We start from the raw sequence: 18453 nt of genomic DNA on the forward strand, positions 1-18453 counted from the left end.
GTGCGAGAGTAGCAGACAAAAATCAATTAACCACATTTCTCGACGCGTCTCGGGCCTTTCAGCCAAAACGCTTCCTCATTCCTGCGCTGGCGCTCTCTGTCTCGCCGTCTGTCCGGAGTCCGGACCATGATGGAGCTGGAGCTGGAGCTCCGCCGCTGAAAGCCGATTCGCTGCGCCCATCACAAGCCACACGGAGAAGCAGACGCAGACGCAGAAACCAAAGCCCAGAGCCTGCAACGCGCCATCTGTGCGTCATGGTTGCAACGTGTTTTAATTGCCAACTGCTTTTCGCGCCACACTTTCCCAGCTGCTGCTGCTGCCCTGTCGCAGCCGGCATCCACTTCTAAGTGACCGCCAAAATGTTTGGGGCAGCCACTGGCACTGGCACCGGCACTGGTACCGTGCCGTGTGGCAAGCTGTCGATGCATGATTAACTGCCGCGCCGTGCTGCAAACGGCAAACTGCATTTAATTGCATTCGAGAGATGCAGCCTGCCGCAGGGCACTCTCGACAGCAGGTAGCCAAATCCGCGAATTCCATATGCCGCCCACTGCCGCGCATTGTTGATTAATTTGTGGCATGCGGCTGAGAGGCACTTGGGCTGGTTCGGAACTCGACTAACTGCTACCTTATTGGCCATTGGGGTTGACCTTATCCTTGCTGGCGGGCGACCCGGCTAAAAGCTTTTTGCGCGCCGTGAAAGTTGCAACTTGGGAAAATTCCTTTCACTGCCGGGCCTGGCCTGCCTTTTGTGTGCTTTGGCCACGCCTCTTGTCAAATCTTTGACAAATTAATTTCAATTGTTTAATGCACACACACTCGATCCCGATCCCGAACCCGAACCCGAGCCCGACTTATCTTTCACTTTATCTATTGTGGGGCCAGAGTGAAAATAAATTAACAATAAATAATTTTAATTATTTCATGAAGATGTCAAATTACACACGCCCCCACGCAGAAAAGGCCAAAAGACAAAGGCAACAAACAACAGAAAAAAAACCAAGAGCCAGGCTCCATTATGAGCCTCACATCCAGCTCCCAAATGGCTGCCTGTCTGCCTGCCTGCCCCCCTGCCAGCCATGTGCCATGGACTGGGACTGGGACTGGGACTATGGCCGGGTCGCGTCTCGCGATCTTTGCCACTTACGGGCCGGCTATTGTGGCAGCTTGTGGCACAGCTGCGCGCTCTTTGTATTTATGATTATTTTCCATTTTATTTTATTTATTAAATTTGTGTGTTTGCCCAAGCCGCCTTCCAACACCCTCCTGCGGCACTCTTTTTCGGGCAGCTCTAATAGGATTTGTTCGCAAATCTTCGGCGCTGTCCGATCTGTTGATGGCCCGACGTCATACAATTAAGCCCCGAAAGCCGCTAGTTAAATTTCACTACCAACTGTGGGACTGTTGGCTGACTGTCGGACTGTCGGACTTTCGGACTGGCCCTATTTGTCGCTGGCGGGGATCACATTACACATCTGGTGCGTCCCCTATTACCAAAGAAGCTGCCAGCAGACGGGCTACCAAACGATTTGTCAAATAGTTTAGGCCCAGAAAACTGTGGGATGTGTTTAATGAATATCCGATGAAGATGGATCAGGTGCAACGATGGCGAGAGGGTTACGCCTAAAAGACTTGGGAATACCCTGTAGACTTCCAAAGGGGTTGCAAAAGAAAGGTGCTACTTGAGGATAACTGTAAAATCTGGGAATTACAAGATGTAGACACTTCTTCCTGTAGAACACTTCTGCTTTCCATACGGATTAAAGGGATACGATCCCCTTTTGCTTTTGCTCTCCTATCATCGTCCAGTATACCCCTTCGTATGAATTTAATCTCGGATAAAAAACGATCATAAAAAGAAGCGACATCGGAAAACATAAATTTCAAATATGCCACACCGATGGGACTCTGCCCCAAAGCCTCTGCCTCTTGTTTTTTCCCCCATATTTCCGAATGCGGTATAGATATATACATATAGATATATATATCCACTTATATGCCTTGTGCTGTGCTTTATTTGTGTTATTGTGATTTATGGGCCTGCGCCTGCGATGCCTGTTGTTGTCGTTGTTGTTGGCTGTGTTGCTCTGTTGTCATAAAGAGTACGAAATTAATATTGAAAAGCTACTAAATCCAGACTTACGCATAAATTAAAAAGTTAAGTAGGTAGGCAGTGCCCCCAGACATGGACTATTTTTGGTACAAAGCAAAAGCAAAGCCAGAAACTGAAAACTGAAAACTGAAAACAAAACAGCGAACATTTCTCGAGCCTCGAGTGGATTTTCTCGCATGTTTAACCCATGATTTATGGCTCAACAGAAAGAGCGAAAGAGATGGAGATGGGGACTTTTTTTTTGTTTTTGTTTGTGTTTTTGCAATGCATTTGACATCGTAAATATTTGTCAGTGCATTAAGTTGACTGCATACACACAAATAAATCGATATGCATACTCGTACGAGAGTACGAGGCTGCCTTTGCGCATGCGCATGCGTGGCACGTACACGTACACGTTGCCCCTTCGATTGGCGATTATTTATGAAGTCTAGACCCCTGATTTGGCATACTTATAATTAGCATACAGGCTATAGCTGGGTGTGTTTGTGGCTGTCGCCGATATATCAGATACTATATATAGATACGAATAACGGTAGCAAAGTTCTATGAACTGAACCGTTGAGTGCCCGCCAGCCAGCGACTGTCAGCTTAGCTAATTGAGGCCGCGTCGGAGCCTCGTTCCAGCGCTTACTGTCAGCCAGTTCGTCACTTTAGCAATCGATCAATCAATCGATCGGGCAATCAATAAGTCAATCATATGCATGGCCAATCAGCAGAGTGCATACAAATTGCCGCAATTGTCTATTGGGCTTTTCATAAGTGCATTACTGAAGTGAAAGAGTTTCGCTTTTCATCATGATCATGATGCGAGATGGGGGATGGGGGAAGAAAAATGAAAAATTCGATAGATTTAAATACGCATTCGTTTTGATGCCCAGATTGGAGGAAAGTTTTCTGGCCACGGGGCCAGGCAATCAAGGCGACATTAAAGCTCTGCCTCTGGCACTCTATCTAGAGACGGAGATGGAGCCGGGGGACTGCGAGTGGTACTGGGATCTGTGCAGTGTTTTTGTTTTTTTCGGGGCCTTCGAACCGGTCAGTACGATTGCCTCGTACGATGTCTATTAATGTTGCCCATTAACCTTTTAACCCCCAGATTGCCAGCCAGCCAGCCCGCTAGTCCGCCTCCTTCCCCCACCCCACCTGACTGACTGCATTGCGTGGTAATGGCTCTCTTTCTCCCGCTTTGTCTCTTTGTGTCTCTCTCCAGCTCTCTTCACGCAAAAATGCGCAGAAGCTAAACGCTTTTCTCCTACCATTTTGGCCATTTATTGAGGGGTTACACTCCGCAGCACACTGCTTCTGCTGCTGCTCCTGCTTCTGCTTTTGCTGCCAGCCGAATTTGTTGCCAATTTGTTGCGCCACAAACTTTGTTGCAGAGTCAGTCCCTCTGTTCGTTTTCGGGTACTCGTCCAATTAATTTCCGCATTTCCCAGACACAACTTGGCAATTAATTTTGCAGTTTGCATTTCTTCAACCTTGTTGGCCTGACCTTTTGGCTCAAGTGATTCACGCCAACGCCACACACGTCAGCTTTGGTTTTGGTTTTGGCTTTGGTTTGGGTTTCAGTTTCGGTCTTTTGGTTTTTTTGGTCCTAACGAGAATGGCTTCGCTTTGGCTCTAAGTCGGCAATTAATCAAAGCCCCCTGGGCCACGGACAAATCCTTTGTACACTCCTTGTGCATTCGTATATGGCCAACGACTGACAACGCAAATGGCTAAAATGACAGCGGGCCGTGGCCGCTTCATGAGTCAGGCCGATGGGCAACGGTAACATTACTGCATGCGTTGGCTCTTTTTGGGCGGCTTTTCCAGGCTTTTCCAGTACGGTACAGCGGATGACTGACAGACTCGGCTGACAGGCGATGCCAAAGGCCATACACACGACAGGACGGGACAGAGTGACGGCTTTTTATTGAAATTAACTTTACCAATTTGTACGGGCATATCCCGCTGAGTGCATAATATGTTTGTCAAAAAATTAGAGAAATACTCGAAAGCCAGGGCTGGGGCTGGGACTGGGGGGAACATGACCACTCTCTCCCCAAGTCGAAGCCTGCAGCGAGCACAGTGATATCACAGTTTTGAGTCTCAGTTTTCTCAGGGCCAAGGACAAGGACGCCTTGTGCAAATACTCAATGTTTGCTCTGGCAATAATTGGCGGCATTATTGACGCTCGCCGATAGCCACTCAATGGCCAGAGATTACCTGAACTTCAAATCAGCGCTAAAATTCACGAAAAATTCAATTTCAACTTCAATTGTTTGCGTGGTCGGTCGGGGTCTCTATTTTGTGTGCTGCTGTTAGCTTTTTGCTTTTTGGCAAAGGCCAAGTTAATGAAAATATCATTACAGTTTAGCCCAGAGCGCAACAATAAACATGGCCCGCATCTAAGGCTTGGCTCGGCCCAAGTGCTCGTTTATTGACACATGAAATATGATCGCTTCTCGGGGGATTGTGTGATCCGAAGGTGCGTGCTAAGCGGGCATTACTCAAGCAGCGCTCAGCAGCCAGCAGTCAAAAGCTCAGCTCTGCGAGTGCGCGTGCGCGTGCGCGACTGCGAGTGCCGCTCTCTTCTTCTGGGCGTCAAGATTAAGCGCAAAAGTGCGCAATCTGTGCGCTGAGCTTTTGCGCAGAGCTGCTGTCAGTTTGACAAATGCTCAGAGCTCAGCGATTGTGACAGTTTTAGCGGATTCGTAATGAAGCATGCGCGCACATGCATAAATAGCATAAATATCAACCAGCAGAAACAGCCATCCCCAGCCATCACCCATCACCCAATCACCCATCGGCCATCTCAAACGGGGCCTATCCCCTTAGCCTAGCCCCTCACTTGGCAGCTCCTCCGCGGGCCCCGCAACGGGATGACAAATTGCTGGGACTGCCCTGCTGGAATTTGGTTATCGTGCGGCGCTGCTGCTTTTTTGCTTTTGGTAATTAAAATAATGCACAAAAAGGTGTCAAGGACTTGCGACGTCAAATGAATTTTAAATTGCCACAAATTGACGGGGCAGACACCGTTTGGTTTTTTGCTCAGTCAGACAGTCAGCCAGTCAGTGTGAGGCAGAGGCAGAGAGAGAGACAGAGACAGGCATGTGCAAGCAGCATAAGGTGCGTATGCGCAACGAGGTTGCTGATTGAAGAAGGTGTCGATTGAAGATACTTCAAGACGCTTGTACATTGAACAGGGTGCTGCTTGGATAAATCCTATTCCCATTTATTTTCACATTCTTCAGCACTTCCTACAATATAATCTCTGATGTGTTCTACAACATGTCGTATGAGTAATTTACTGTCATTGCCAAAATGATTTGAAGTTCCCTGCTGGGATGCCACATTTTGGCACGTCTCACTGCGACGTATATCCGCACATCGCTTATACCCCCATACATACCCGTACGTACAGGGCAGGGCACGTATCTAAGCACGCGATCTGCACTGCAAAACCAGGCAGAAACAGTTCAAAATATTTGCATAATTTACCTGCAAAGAAACCAAAGCACACAGACACATAAATTATTGAACTTTTTGTATATTTTTGTGTCAAAACAAAATAATTTTAAAAACAAATTGTATGGTAATCGTAGTCGTAATAAAATTTCAAGCGCAGGGGCCGTGCCACACCTTTTGCAATAAATTGTGTACATTTTGCCGTCGCTCACATAATAATTAAATGCACTAAAAAAGAATTAAACTCTTGGCTAAAACTTGGATGCAATGAAATGGAGGCTTGGAGACGCGGAATCGAAGCCGAAACCAAAACCGAAAACCGAGACAGAAATCGAGTTGGGGGATAAGAAGGCGAGACGACGTCTGCACTGCCGGCAACTCCATTGATAAATAAACTGGAAAAATGCAATCTCTCTACAACAGAAAAAGAAAAACCCCAAAAATCCCGAAAATATATGTACGCCCTATGGCGGGACAGGCAGAGGCACAGGCACAGGCACAGGCACAGGCCTGGCTGCACGATGCACGATGGCTTCCTGCACAATATGCAACAATTTGTTGCATGTCCGGATGTTTACAACAAAATAAACAACATGGGCAATGCTCAGTGCACATCAATATCAAAATCAAATTCGAATTCAAATATCCAAATCGATATGCATAAAACTTGTTACACTTTTGTTTACACAGCGAGGAGGAGAGCAGAAAGCAGACCGCTCTTTGAACACTGATCAAAGTCACATGGAAATTTATTATATAATCATCCGACGGATAGAGAGACGGACAGAGACAGAAACATACAGCTGTACACGACCATAATTGGCCGCAATCAATCAGTCGGTGATTGGCGGCGATCCGATCGATTGAAACTGATGAAGCGCTAATCTGCCAGTTGACCCAGTTGACTCTTGGCCATATCCCCATCCCCTTCCCCCCAACCGACGCCGAGTGTGCCCCCCAAAAGTACGAGTATCTATGCATCTCTCTGACGCTGCAGCAATTTGTAGGCGCATGCAGGTGAATGCACCCATCTCGGCTCCGTGCGCTGTATTTTGTTTACTAATGAGTACCGCAAGAGGCACCGCACCGCAAGAGCCGCCCCTTAATTGTTCTCTAAATTATTTGGGGGAATGGCTGGCTGAGGGCTTGTCGCCATGTATGTCTAGTACGAGTATCTGCATCTGTACATCTGTATTTGTATATCTGTATCTGTGGTTACGCCGAGTGGCTTTTGGGTCGTCATAATGAGGTGCCAAGCGTAAATATAAGCCTGGAGATTTTTCCATATGCTCGGGAAATTATGCTTTTTTACTTCTTTTGACAGCGACAAATGTTTGGTTCTTTAATGAGATTTTTGGAAATCTCAATCTTCCAAGGTGTTCCTTCCATAAGGTGTTTGTTGTACGGCTGATAAATCTCTATTTTTACTGCTGAGTGTTCCGCTAATGAGCTCGAGTGGTTTGACTCTCCCAAAACTTTAATATAACTCATTCTGCTCTCGAATCACTCACAGAAAGAGAAAAAACGAACACACTCTTGCACAAACACAGCTGCTGAGCCCATTGAAGCTCACAATTGTTTAGACATTGCTGCTGATGCTGATGCTGCCCCCAAAAACAAAACGGAAAACAATTTACAATAAATATTCGATAGGAAAACCATTTGGCATGCCTGGCCAAATTGGGGACGCTCTCGATCCCAGGCCCCCAATTTGTTTGTTTTTTGGGCAAAAGCGCAACAGTCTGCTGATAGAATTGTAACAACTGTCGCGGCATAAATAAAGCCATTATGATTTATGCCGAGCAGACGATTACGAAACTCGTTAGAATGCCACAGACGCAGACACAGCCACAGCCACAGCCACGGGCCAGTGGATCGAAGCGGATCGGATCGGATCGGATAGAATGGGGGATTCGTATGCGGATCGATAGCGATGGTAGACCGTGGCCGAGCCTCTGAGTGTGCCGCATGGATTTGCATGTCTAGCGCCAATAATTCTAAGGCGTGCGCGCTCCGATGATACTCCCAAGTGGTTCCACCTCGGTGCAGTGTGGTGCCGAGATTTCGACATTTGATATGGCGTGAGGCTATATTGGCAATCTTCTGTGAGCCCAATGCCCATCCATCGAGTGATCGCACTGATCGCGCTGATCGGTGAATGTGCGTGGAATGGTAAGTTTGCAATGGGATTGCAATTGCAATTAAAAGAAAGCAGGGAATAGGAACGGGCCCGAGGAGAAGGCTGGCTGGACTCTCCAGGCAGCAGCAGCTGCGAATGCAATCTTGTAGCATGGCTTTTGTGCATGTAAGCGGCACTTTTTATAAGCATTATCAGACTCCAGACACCGTCTACAACCGACTGGCTGTAGTTGTTGTCATTGCCAGATGCGAGAGTCGATTGGCACGCAGCTAAAATAACCAACGCAGATCCACAGCAGATCCACAGCAGATCACAGAGCCAGCAAGTGAAAATCATTGTGAGTCACATGAAGCCCCAGATGTGGAAATGGGGAGACAGAGAGCACAGAACAGCCCACAGACAAAAGCCTCATTAGGCGTAGTCTATAACGCCGCTTGGGTCTTGGTCTCGGTCTGGGTCTTGGTCTGTCTTTGGGCTCTCGGCCCGGGGCGCGGGGTCCGGGGCTCGGGGCTCGGGGCTCGGGGCTCTCTGGGCTCGTTTCAATTTCAGCGTTGGCGTTGAAAGCGCGTCGAGCACTCCTCTTAAACTACATAGTTATAGTCATTGCAGGAGCACCATCCAGACATCCAACCATCCACACGATCATCATCATTATCATCATCATGATGATGATGTTGCGCCCATAAAGCGAATTATGCTATTTGCGTAAATTATTGTCAAGTGGCCCCAACACACTAAATCATAGAGATGCCAGGCTCCTGATGGCCCGATACTGGAGTTGTTTTCACGCCAATCAAATGGTTATGGCTCTCTTAGCCCAGACCCTAACTTTTGAGCCTTTGTGTTGGCTTTGTTTTTTGGCGCTGGCTTTGGAGCTGGCTTTGGAGCTGGCTTTGGAATGGGGGAAGTCTTTGGTCTTTTTGGGCAGAGTAAAATCAAGAGTTCACGTTCGGGGTTGACCCACAAAATGTGCGCTGGAATTTCATATTTATTTTTGCCATGGCCTATTAAAATATACAACTTAATGTTCCACTTTTTTTCGATATATGTTCGTTTCGCGAGAACCCCGAAGAGACAAAGCCTGGAAGAACCGGGACCAGCCGGGACCAACTTTCTTATTAAGAATTATATATGAAACCGTAATGAAAAGACATAAAAAATGATACTTTTCAGGGGGTCCAACCCGTACCGCATACCCCGTACGGCCTCTCCTCCCTTTCCCTATTGCCATGTATGCATGCATATGGGGCAGAGCAGGCTCCACTAAAAAAACATTTGACCCAGAAATGGAAGTCGCAGTTGCAGTAACGCGGAAGTGCTCCTTGCGGAGGCTGCTTCTGGAAATGGAGATGGGAGCTGGGAGCTGGGAGATGTGCGGCTCACTGCCTTTCAGCGGGTATAAATAAATTTAATGACTCAATTTGTAATGAGAAATGTGCCCGAATCGTGGGGGCTGTGTGTTTGCTCTGATCAGCTCAAGATTGGGCCACTCGTAAGCCCCACTTGCAGATGTGCAGGCTTTGCCATAACTTTTGCTAAATTGAAGCCCCCTTCTGTTCTGCAGACAGTGTTGGTTTTAATCAAAGGACCATTCAGAGGCACGATCATTCGGGTCCACTTAAATTTAAATAAATTACATAATTTACCAAAAGAGAGAGGGAGAGAGAGACAGAGACACAGAAGTGGAGTGGAGTTCTTTGTTAGCCCAAAAAGATGCAAATTCATTTCAATTCCTCAGCATTGACATCATCCTGAAAAAACAGGTCCCCGAAATTCCGCAAAAATCAATTCCATACTTTTTTGGCTTTGTTTAATTTATATTTCGCGTAAACTGTTTTTTTTTTTTTTTTGTACTCGTTTTGGTTCACTTCTTGATTGGAAATCGTATTACAAACACAAACCGAATTCTTGTTTGCGAATAGCAACAAATTTATGGGACAAGTGTCAATAGGCCACAGCACATAAATGTTGTTAATTAACATTTATTGTTTGCTGATACTACAACAACAGAAAATATGCAAAAAAAAAAACCATACCCGGGAATAACAAAAGAGGTCTGGCCATAAAACGGCATTCAATTTGCTGGCCATAAAGTTTTATTAGGGTTTTTTTGCTATTGGAAATGGAACTCTGGCGTGTTTGTTGTGGGCGTTTTTGCTAAAGGTCTTTCCGTATTTTTAGAATGCGTTGAGAATGTGGATTGGAGTGGAAACAAAGACTTCTTAATCGCCAATGCGTTGTTTTTTTTTTTTTTGGTTGTCTGGAACTTGGCCTGTTCAGCCTGAGTTGAGTTCAGTTGAGGGAAATCACTCAAAGTGGGAGCCTTTTGTTCCCTGATAAGACTTTGTTCTTTGTCTAATCGGGTGCTGAATGAAGACTGGCGACTGGTAATTAACCCAGTGCATTATTGACCGCTGAGTGCATACAAATTTTTATAGTCCACAAAACAATTTAAAGTTATTGAAGAAAAACGCAAAGGACGGACCAACCAAATTGATACGATTGGAGAGGCTCCAATGGACCCCAAGCATGGCGTGTCTTCGTCTTTGTCTTGGGACTGGGCTTGGGATGGGGCTGCTGCTTCTGATGCTGCTGTTGTTGTAAACAAACTAATTAAAACTGACACTGACAGCGGATGACAATTTACGCAGCAGCTGCTGCTGCTGCTGATGCTGCTGCTGTTTCGAGAGCTTAGCTGGTTTCTCCACAAGAATTGCCACATCCACGTCTCCCTTTGTGGCAGTTGGCAATTGAAATGTTGCACGCGCAATTGCCCAGACTTCGGTTGCAGCAGCAACAGATAGGGGGTTGGGGTTGGAGTTGTGTTGGGGCGGAGAGTGGCAAGGCATTCAAATAGAAATGCAATTCCAGCAATGATCATTTAAATTAGCAGCAAACAGCATGCCGCATACAAATTGTCGCTGTGGCTGTGACTCCAACTGGGTTGGAGGGGGCATTGGCAACATGTTGCCAACAGCTGTTGGCCTGCAACACATGTTGGCCACATTGCCACCAAACACAACCCCTCCCTCTTCCAAAACAGAAAAAAAAACCACACCAACCGGCAGCAAAATTATGACTTGCCTTATACATTGCCAATCCAATGCAGAAATGCCACACACACACCTAGACACGAACTGGATGATGTTGCTGCCGCTTTTTGTGGTATGTACATATGGTGGTGGTGGTGGTGGTGCTGCTGCTGCTCCGGTGATGCTGACAACGACGACAGTCAGTCTAGCAAGACATGCGAAACGTGGGCAAATAATTATACATGGATACGGGGGTACCTGTACTTGTACCCGTACTCTCGTACTCTCGTTCCATACCCGTACCCGATCTGTCTCTCTGTTGCTTTTGCTTTTGCTGGCATTGTAATTGTTGTCTATTTGGTGTTGGCTTTTAGCGTAAATGCAAAACACCAAAACAGAGACAAGCAAAGCTTAGGCTTAACTTGAAATTGTTACACATTTATACCCTTACTCAGAGAGTATTGGGATTTTGAAGGCAGGCAACACCTACTTTTGTATATGTTCATACATCACAGATACTTCTGTTAACTTCAATAGCTTGTATACAAAGCTATAGCCCTGAATATTGTCTATTCAGATTACAGTATTGTCATAGGAAATATCTGTCTTCTGCCTGTACCCTACAGGACCCCCTCTGAGGATCTGCTAGAGGGCATCCACATCTTCGGTCTCTTCAGAATCTTGTCCGTTTTCCATGTTATTGTAGTTGGAACCCCCGAGCATGGACCGACCGGTGACAATCATAATTTTTCATAACTCAACCGGTTTTTTTGCGGCGGCCGGGCCTCACTGACGTTTATGAGAGGCTTGTTTTGCGCTAGCGGCAGTTTTCAGCATTTATAAGGCAACATATCGCGTATCGTACATAGTATTTCTCGCAGTGCATGTGTGTGTGTGTGTATTTGCAGCCAGCCCCGCTGCACATGCGCACAAGTGTCGTCGTCGTCGTCGTCGTCGTTGGCGGCGTTGGCGTCTGAGCAGGAACAACAACCGCTAGGCGGCCGCGGGGGGGCCACCAGGGCCAGGGTTCAGGAACGGCGTCGCGTCGTGCTCATTGCACAAAAGAATAATGTGGCATGTGCTCGGCCTGTAATTACCTGAGAGCTGAGAGTGCTCACAGATACTCACACACACACACACATGCACGGAGCTTGAGATACACACACGGAAACACACTGGAATTTGAGCGTACACCTGAGTTTTATGCTGTGTGTGCTGTGTGGAACTGGCTCTCGTAATTAGCCTCTGCTCTGAAATGAAGGCCCTTTGGCCCAAGGTATTTTCGGTCTGTACAACATGTTTTGCATAAGTCTAGAGATTAATGTATCTGAAACCAGACTTTGTGACTATCAAGGGTACTGCCAATCAAATATTGAAATCAAAATGAATGAAATCAGACATCCAAAAGGTCGAAAATCATATACCCTTTCAGCTTAATAGTAAATCTATTTTTTATGTTTCTATAATCCAACCGATTCCAATCGATTCTACACTAAAGTTTGCTTAAAAAATTACATAGAAATATGTATTCAACTTTTATGTGAAGAATTTTATAATACATTTTTAAGTGCGGAAACCCTGAACTGAAATGCCGGCTTACCAAATTTGTTTGACATTTCGCCCAAACATTTGAGCCATTTCAGTCTGTTTTGTTTTCCAGCCACTCGCCTGGCATTTAAGGTTGTTTCTTAAGCTCTTTGGACATCTGTGAAATGTAGACGAGACAGGCCAGGCCGAGGCAGGCAGCAGTCTATAATTTTCAAAGACTCAAGTGGCCATCACCGGCCTGGCAGACCCATTTTTCTCTCTGGCTGTGTCTTGTGAAAGGAGTTTGCAGGCTGCTTAGCCCCGGCATTGCATTGCATTGCCAAAATGCCGAGCAACTTGACCAGAAAACAGCAGCAGCAGCAGCAGCAGCAACATGAAAAACTATTGCAGCTGCAATTACTCGCACTTCAAAATGCCAACATTTTGCACAAAGAGAATATTTCGTTGTTGTTTTCCCGAAGAGCAACAAAAAAACTAAAAGGAAAACGTGGCAACATCAATCATTTTGCATTTGCATGCAACAGACAGTAGCCCCGTCGTTGCAACAACAGTGGGAACGGGCAAGAGTGAGGCATAAATTAGCTGCGGGCTTTGTGTTAAGTTTAAATATTGCACTTGCCTCTCCCTGCGGCCGTCTGCGACCCCTGGGTCCCCTCTGTTCGTAGCCTGTTTAGTTTCATGGGAGTAAAAGTGCGGTCCTGCTGTTGTCCGATTCCTTGAAGCCATTGCCACAGCCATAAAGTCTATTGCGGGGCCGGCCGCCGACTTCATTCTGGATGCCCCAGACACTTTCGCTGCCGCACAGTTGCTTGCAATTCATTTCGGGCCGTATTTTATTACCACCAGCAGCATGACATGACTCATGACTCACGACCAATCCACAATCGAATCGAAGCGACGATGCGTTGTCATCCCTCAGTCAGCCAGCTCTGCTCTTAAAGGTGTTTTCCCCACTCACCCACACCCACACGCACTCACAGAGCCACACAGAGTCGTTGGCTGGCTGTTTATGGACTCCTGCCCCCCTACTGCCCTATGGACACATCCGCTTTGATGACTCAGTCTCTCTCCCTCCTAGACCAGATCTGCATAAATAAATTGCACTCGATATGGAGGGGGCTTTTCCCCATAAGCACTGGCTGCCCTCATAGTAAGTTCTACACTGAGGAAAACGCTGTCGAAGTTATTTGTTGACGTTCCACTATTCTTACAGATTCCTAGTGCTCCCAGTACTCCAGTGCTTCTCAAAGACGTGGCAATTCTTGGGATTCCTGGCGTCATAGAACACAGCTTATTGCAGTTCGTGTTAGCCTTATAAAAGATGCTGACATAACATTTGGCGGAGCAGTGGGGGGAGGAAGGGGCAAATGATTTATGCTAAATCCAAACAAAAAATCGCATAAACGGACAGGCTTATCTCAATGAGCTGCTGCTGCTGCTACATGCCGCCAACGATCGGCCATGGGGGCCACATGGAGCAACATGGAGAGGCAGATCCCCGATCCCCAGCCGGGGGGATGCGTGCAACAACGCAACAGCAACAACAGCAACAACAACAACAACAAAAACAGCGATATTGATAGGAGCAATTAATTATACGCGCCTCACACTGACAGTAAGCGTTTTGCTTTGGTCGCCCCGCACCAAGCAGTGTCCCTCTCTCTCTCTCTCTCTTTCTTCCGCTCTCTACTCCTCTGTCTCTGTCTCTTTTTCTCTTCGCCATGGCCGATCGAACGTCGTCGCTCGTATCAATGACCAAATGACATATTAGCCTTCGTCTTAGTGTAAAAAGCGGCGATAACTTTGGCAGACGCAAACGCGAACGCACACACGCAACGCGGGACTGGGACTGGGACTGGGACCTCCGACTATATCCCATGCCACAGTGCGGCATACGACGACAAACGCTTAGAACCGTGCACTGCCTCTAATCGTTTATTGAACTCTGGTGAACACATAATACGCATACGCAGCGTGAGTCCCCGGCATAGACTAGAGTTTCCAATTTGTTTTTTTTTTTGTTTTTGGGGATGGAGAGGGAAAAACTGGAGCAGACACTAGGCCAGACAGCAGAAGAATGTCCAACTGTGTCGCTCTGCTGGCCCGCTGGCTGCGTTGAGTGCTTGGAATTACTACCGGAAAATGGAGGAAGAGGAGGAGGATGAGGAGGAGGAGGAGACCCAACCGCAGACCCAGACCCCCAGGGAGAGGCTTTGATTAGTTAGTCCATCCATGGGTTTGGGCTTGCGCTTGGGTTTCGGTTTCGGTTGGGGTTAGGTGTAACCCATACTATCCATCCATACTCCCATGTGGGGGAGTACGAAGAGTAGGAAGTTGATGTGCACGTTTCGTGGAAATATGAGTAGACTTTATCCAGGGGAAGAGGAAGAGAGAGGAAGAGACACGGCGCCATCTGGGGCTGTTGCATTCCCAGCGAATGAATAAGAATGAATGCAGCTCCCACGCTTTAAAGTAGCTCGTTTAGGGTATTTGTCACGTCTTTGTGGTGGCAGCATGGAATGATCTCTCTCTCTCTCTCTCTCTCTCTCTGTGTCTCTCTGTCTTACATCAGTGGAGAGTTGGCTGACTCTGTTCTGTTCTATTCATGAAAGTTGGTTTGGGTTCCTCTGGATGTTTATTTACGAGCCCAAAGCGTGCTGTGTCTGCTTGGAATTATGATGATTAAGGAGTAGCAAAGCGACGTCAGCAACTATTACTGACAGTCCATGGGTAAGGCTCCAATAGTGCAACAGAAAACTACGAAAATCGATGGAAAATTGTCAGTTACTACTGTGTAATCAGGCCCCAAACAATAACAACAATCATTGCAATGCCAGAGAGAGACGAAAGATCTCCAGATCTTCAGCTCTCAACTGATTTGCCAAACAATTACGAATACGAAAACGAATACGAGTTCGAGTACGGGTCCACTCACAACAAATACTTGGGCTGTACAAGCACTTAAGATAAAAATCTTAATAGAATTGCAAGGCGAAATGCAATACAAACACAGATATAGATACACAGATACACAGATACAGATACAATAGGAAGAGGGAGACTGCTACGTAATGATATTTATCAGCAATTCATACAATTTCCATGGGGGCATCATCATATTTACAAGTTAATATTTGCGCTAACAAGATTTGTGCAACTATGTTGGGGATCCGACATCCAGGGCCTGGAACCCCCAAGAGACCCAACAAAAGGATTGCAATGGCACACGGCCAAAGAGATGCAGATAGACAGATAGGAGGCCAGAGAAATAGAAAAAGAGTCCGAGAAGGAGTGGAGTGGAGTGGAGAGGAGAGGAGAGGAGGAGACATGAGTAGACAAGCAAAATGCTTGTTAAAGCGCAGAACATGCAGATTTCATTAAAGATATAGCCGGATGGAACTGCTGCTGCCAAGCAGTCGCTGAAGGGAGCACTAAGCCACAGCGCCACAGAAAGAGAACAGAGAACGCAGTGATCCCCAACTGGATCCCAGCGGATATGTTTGTGGATGCAAATGTGGTGCAATATGCGCTCCAATGGTAGGGCTCCAATGATGCGAAAATGAAGCGCAAGAAGGAACTGCAGTCTGCAGTCTGCAGCGGAGCTCCTTCTAATGAAAGACAGACACTCGACTAGCTGTGGCCTAATAGCTTCAGTAATAAAATGGCAATTAAGTGGCTTTATGGCCGTATCCCCGTCCTGGTCCACAGCCAACGGGCACGGGCATCCTTTTATGCCTTCGGGGGTCGGTCGAGACCATAAAAATACTTGTTTACGCATGTACCAACAACTCTATAAGAAGTAGGAGGATATATCCTGCCCCTTCCCCTTTCCCAGCCTCGGCATTATCTTTCCTTTCGTTGTGCTGTTTTGTGGTTTTTTCGGCAGATCATTTTTTTAGTTAGGGGTGGGCCCAGCGCTAGTGCTAGTCCGTTTCTTTATGGTTATTGTGGGGGCATAAGTTTGTGCTATTTTATAGTTTTATGGCCTACACATGTCGAATGCAATTTGGCACTGGGCACTGGGCACTGGGCGGGCCAGGCGTTGGCCAGTTTACGTTTATTGATTTTAAGTGTGAGTTTATGTTGTGCCCGTCCCGGGATAAAGGGAGACTATAAAATAATGCTGTCCATTGGATTCGTTCTGCATGTCGGCCTCATAAGCAGATTGCCCTTCAGTCTGTGCGGGCACACAATTAACGCAAAAGGAAGCCATGCTGGGATGTGGATTGGTTATGCGGCTTGGCCCAAACAAATCAGAAGATTAAAGCAAATCAACCAAAGGGCGGAATGGGATCCACAGAGACTGAGAGACATGTTTGGATTGGCTTTATGGCTGGCTGGGAAACGACACTTCAGGACCCACTTTGAGCTGCAGTTTAGGAACATTAAGGCCATTAAACCTAGGGCAAAGAGACCGATTAACGTTGTGTCTGAGTTCGTCTGAGGCTCATCTCTGGCTCGATTCGAGTGAAGTCTCATGACAAACCAATTTCGATTCAACTTCGGGTTTCCAGTGCGGTTTCGCGAGACCCGACCCAGAATGACTTGCTTTGTGAGTCATTTTTCGCAATGTATTCTTTATGTTTATGAACACCTTTTGTGTGTTCTCTCTCTCTCTCTCTCTCTATCTCTGTCGCCCTGCTCTGATTTCCGTTCTACTCAAGAAATTCTCGTCTTTATCGCTGTGTCCCCAGTCTCTGTCATTTATGGCTGTTTAAAAAGTGTTAGTTATCAGTTTTGTCAACCCCTTGACGGTTTTTGGTTGCCAAAAGTGGTTTTCTCGTTCTCGTTGTCGTTGTTAGAAATGAATGCGAATTCGATGCCGATGCCGAAATACTTGACAATTTGAGTCATAAAAGCCCCTCACGAGAATCGACTCGGTGCGACTCGGGTCGCGGATCTCGGATCGAACCGTTTGCAATTCCGATTTGAACATCGAAAAATAAATCGTGTGCGCTTATTGAAATGCAAACAGTTGGAGAGCAACAGAAGCTACATGACATGCCCCGACTCGTCCCGTCCCCTCCCGTCCCGTCCCGTCGCAGGCACTGCATATTTGCATAAGAATTAGAAAAGAAAACCCGCATCGTGTTGGGGTGGGGGTTCCAGTGCGCGGAGCAGCAGCAATCTTGTTCGGCATGGGGCGGCCATATATGTACTTGTGTCTGTGGAGTCGTCGCAGTGGGGCATACCAAAAATAACTTCGATGGTGTGTGTACAGCGTACACCTTCGAGACAACAGCACAGCCCCAGCAGCACACACGAGAAGCTTCAGACGGGCCCAGCGGCAGCAGCAACAACACAAATGGCAACATTAGCGCAAATTTCAACGGGGCACAATTTGAATTTGAATTTGAATTTTTTTTCTGTGCGATACACAGATGGGCGGAGAGAGAGAGGGAGGAAGGCGGCGCGACACTTTGAGGGGAAAACACGTTTTCTGTATATGTTTATTTTGTTTTGGATTTTTGGGCATTTTAATATATAGAAAAGATCTTCAAAAACTAGATTCAGAGTCGAGTCTTGAGATACCCTTAATGATCCATCAGCTCCATTTAATTTAGGTATTGCATATGTCGGTCCGGATTAAAAACGAAAGTCGACTCCGATGAGTAAAGCTTATAGTTGTTGCTGGAATGGCACTGCCCTTAGAGAGCAACAGAATGAAGCAATTGCGAGAGCATCTATTGCGTGAGAGGAGCAAAGGTCAAGAGATAAGACTATTGCGACTGCACTGCAATCGAAATACGAAGTAATACGAGCAGCGGCTGTTCTTCTCTGACATTCGTGAGTACATATTAATTATTTTATATCCTATCTGATCTACTTCTTTCTTTACACTGCAGACATATCCTCAAACTTCATAATACCCCCTGCAAGGGTATATAGGCAGACAAAAACGAAAAATTCCCAGATCTCTGGCCTGGCCAATGACTTCGAAAAACATGTGTTGATTAACATAAATGATTTCTGAGCGCCGCGCCGATCCGATCCGATCCGATCCAACCCGTGGAGCCAGAGCAGAGCCTGTTCGAGCCAGAGCGGTGCGCTCTTCTCTTCTGCCATTTGTAAAATGTAAAAGCATTTTTGGAAATCTTTATTGCTGTTTGGGTGTCAAAAGCGTTCGTTCGTTCGCGGCGACTGACATCAGCAGATGGCAAATATTT

The 18453-nt window shown here is 46.6% G+C and overlaps 1 protein-coding gene across 3 annotated transcripts in view; it reads right to left on the minus strand.

Annotated features, from left to right (window-relative positions):
- Positions 1-18453, minus strand: part of LOC108155215 (rho GTPase-activating protein 7) — a 92870-nt gene that overhangs the window by 43841 nt on the left and 30576 nt on the right. The gene's annotated exons all lie outside the window — the stretch shown is intronic.

Source organism: Drosophila miranda, chromosome 2 (genome assembly GCF_003369915.1).
Source record: "Drosophila miranda strain MSH22 chromosome 2, D.miranda_PacBio2.1, whole genome shotgun sequence".
Taxonomy (NCBI): domain Eukaryota; kingdom Metazoa; phylum Arthropoda; class Insecta; order Diptera; family Drosophilidae; genus Drosophila; species Drosophila miranda.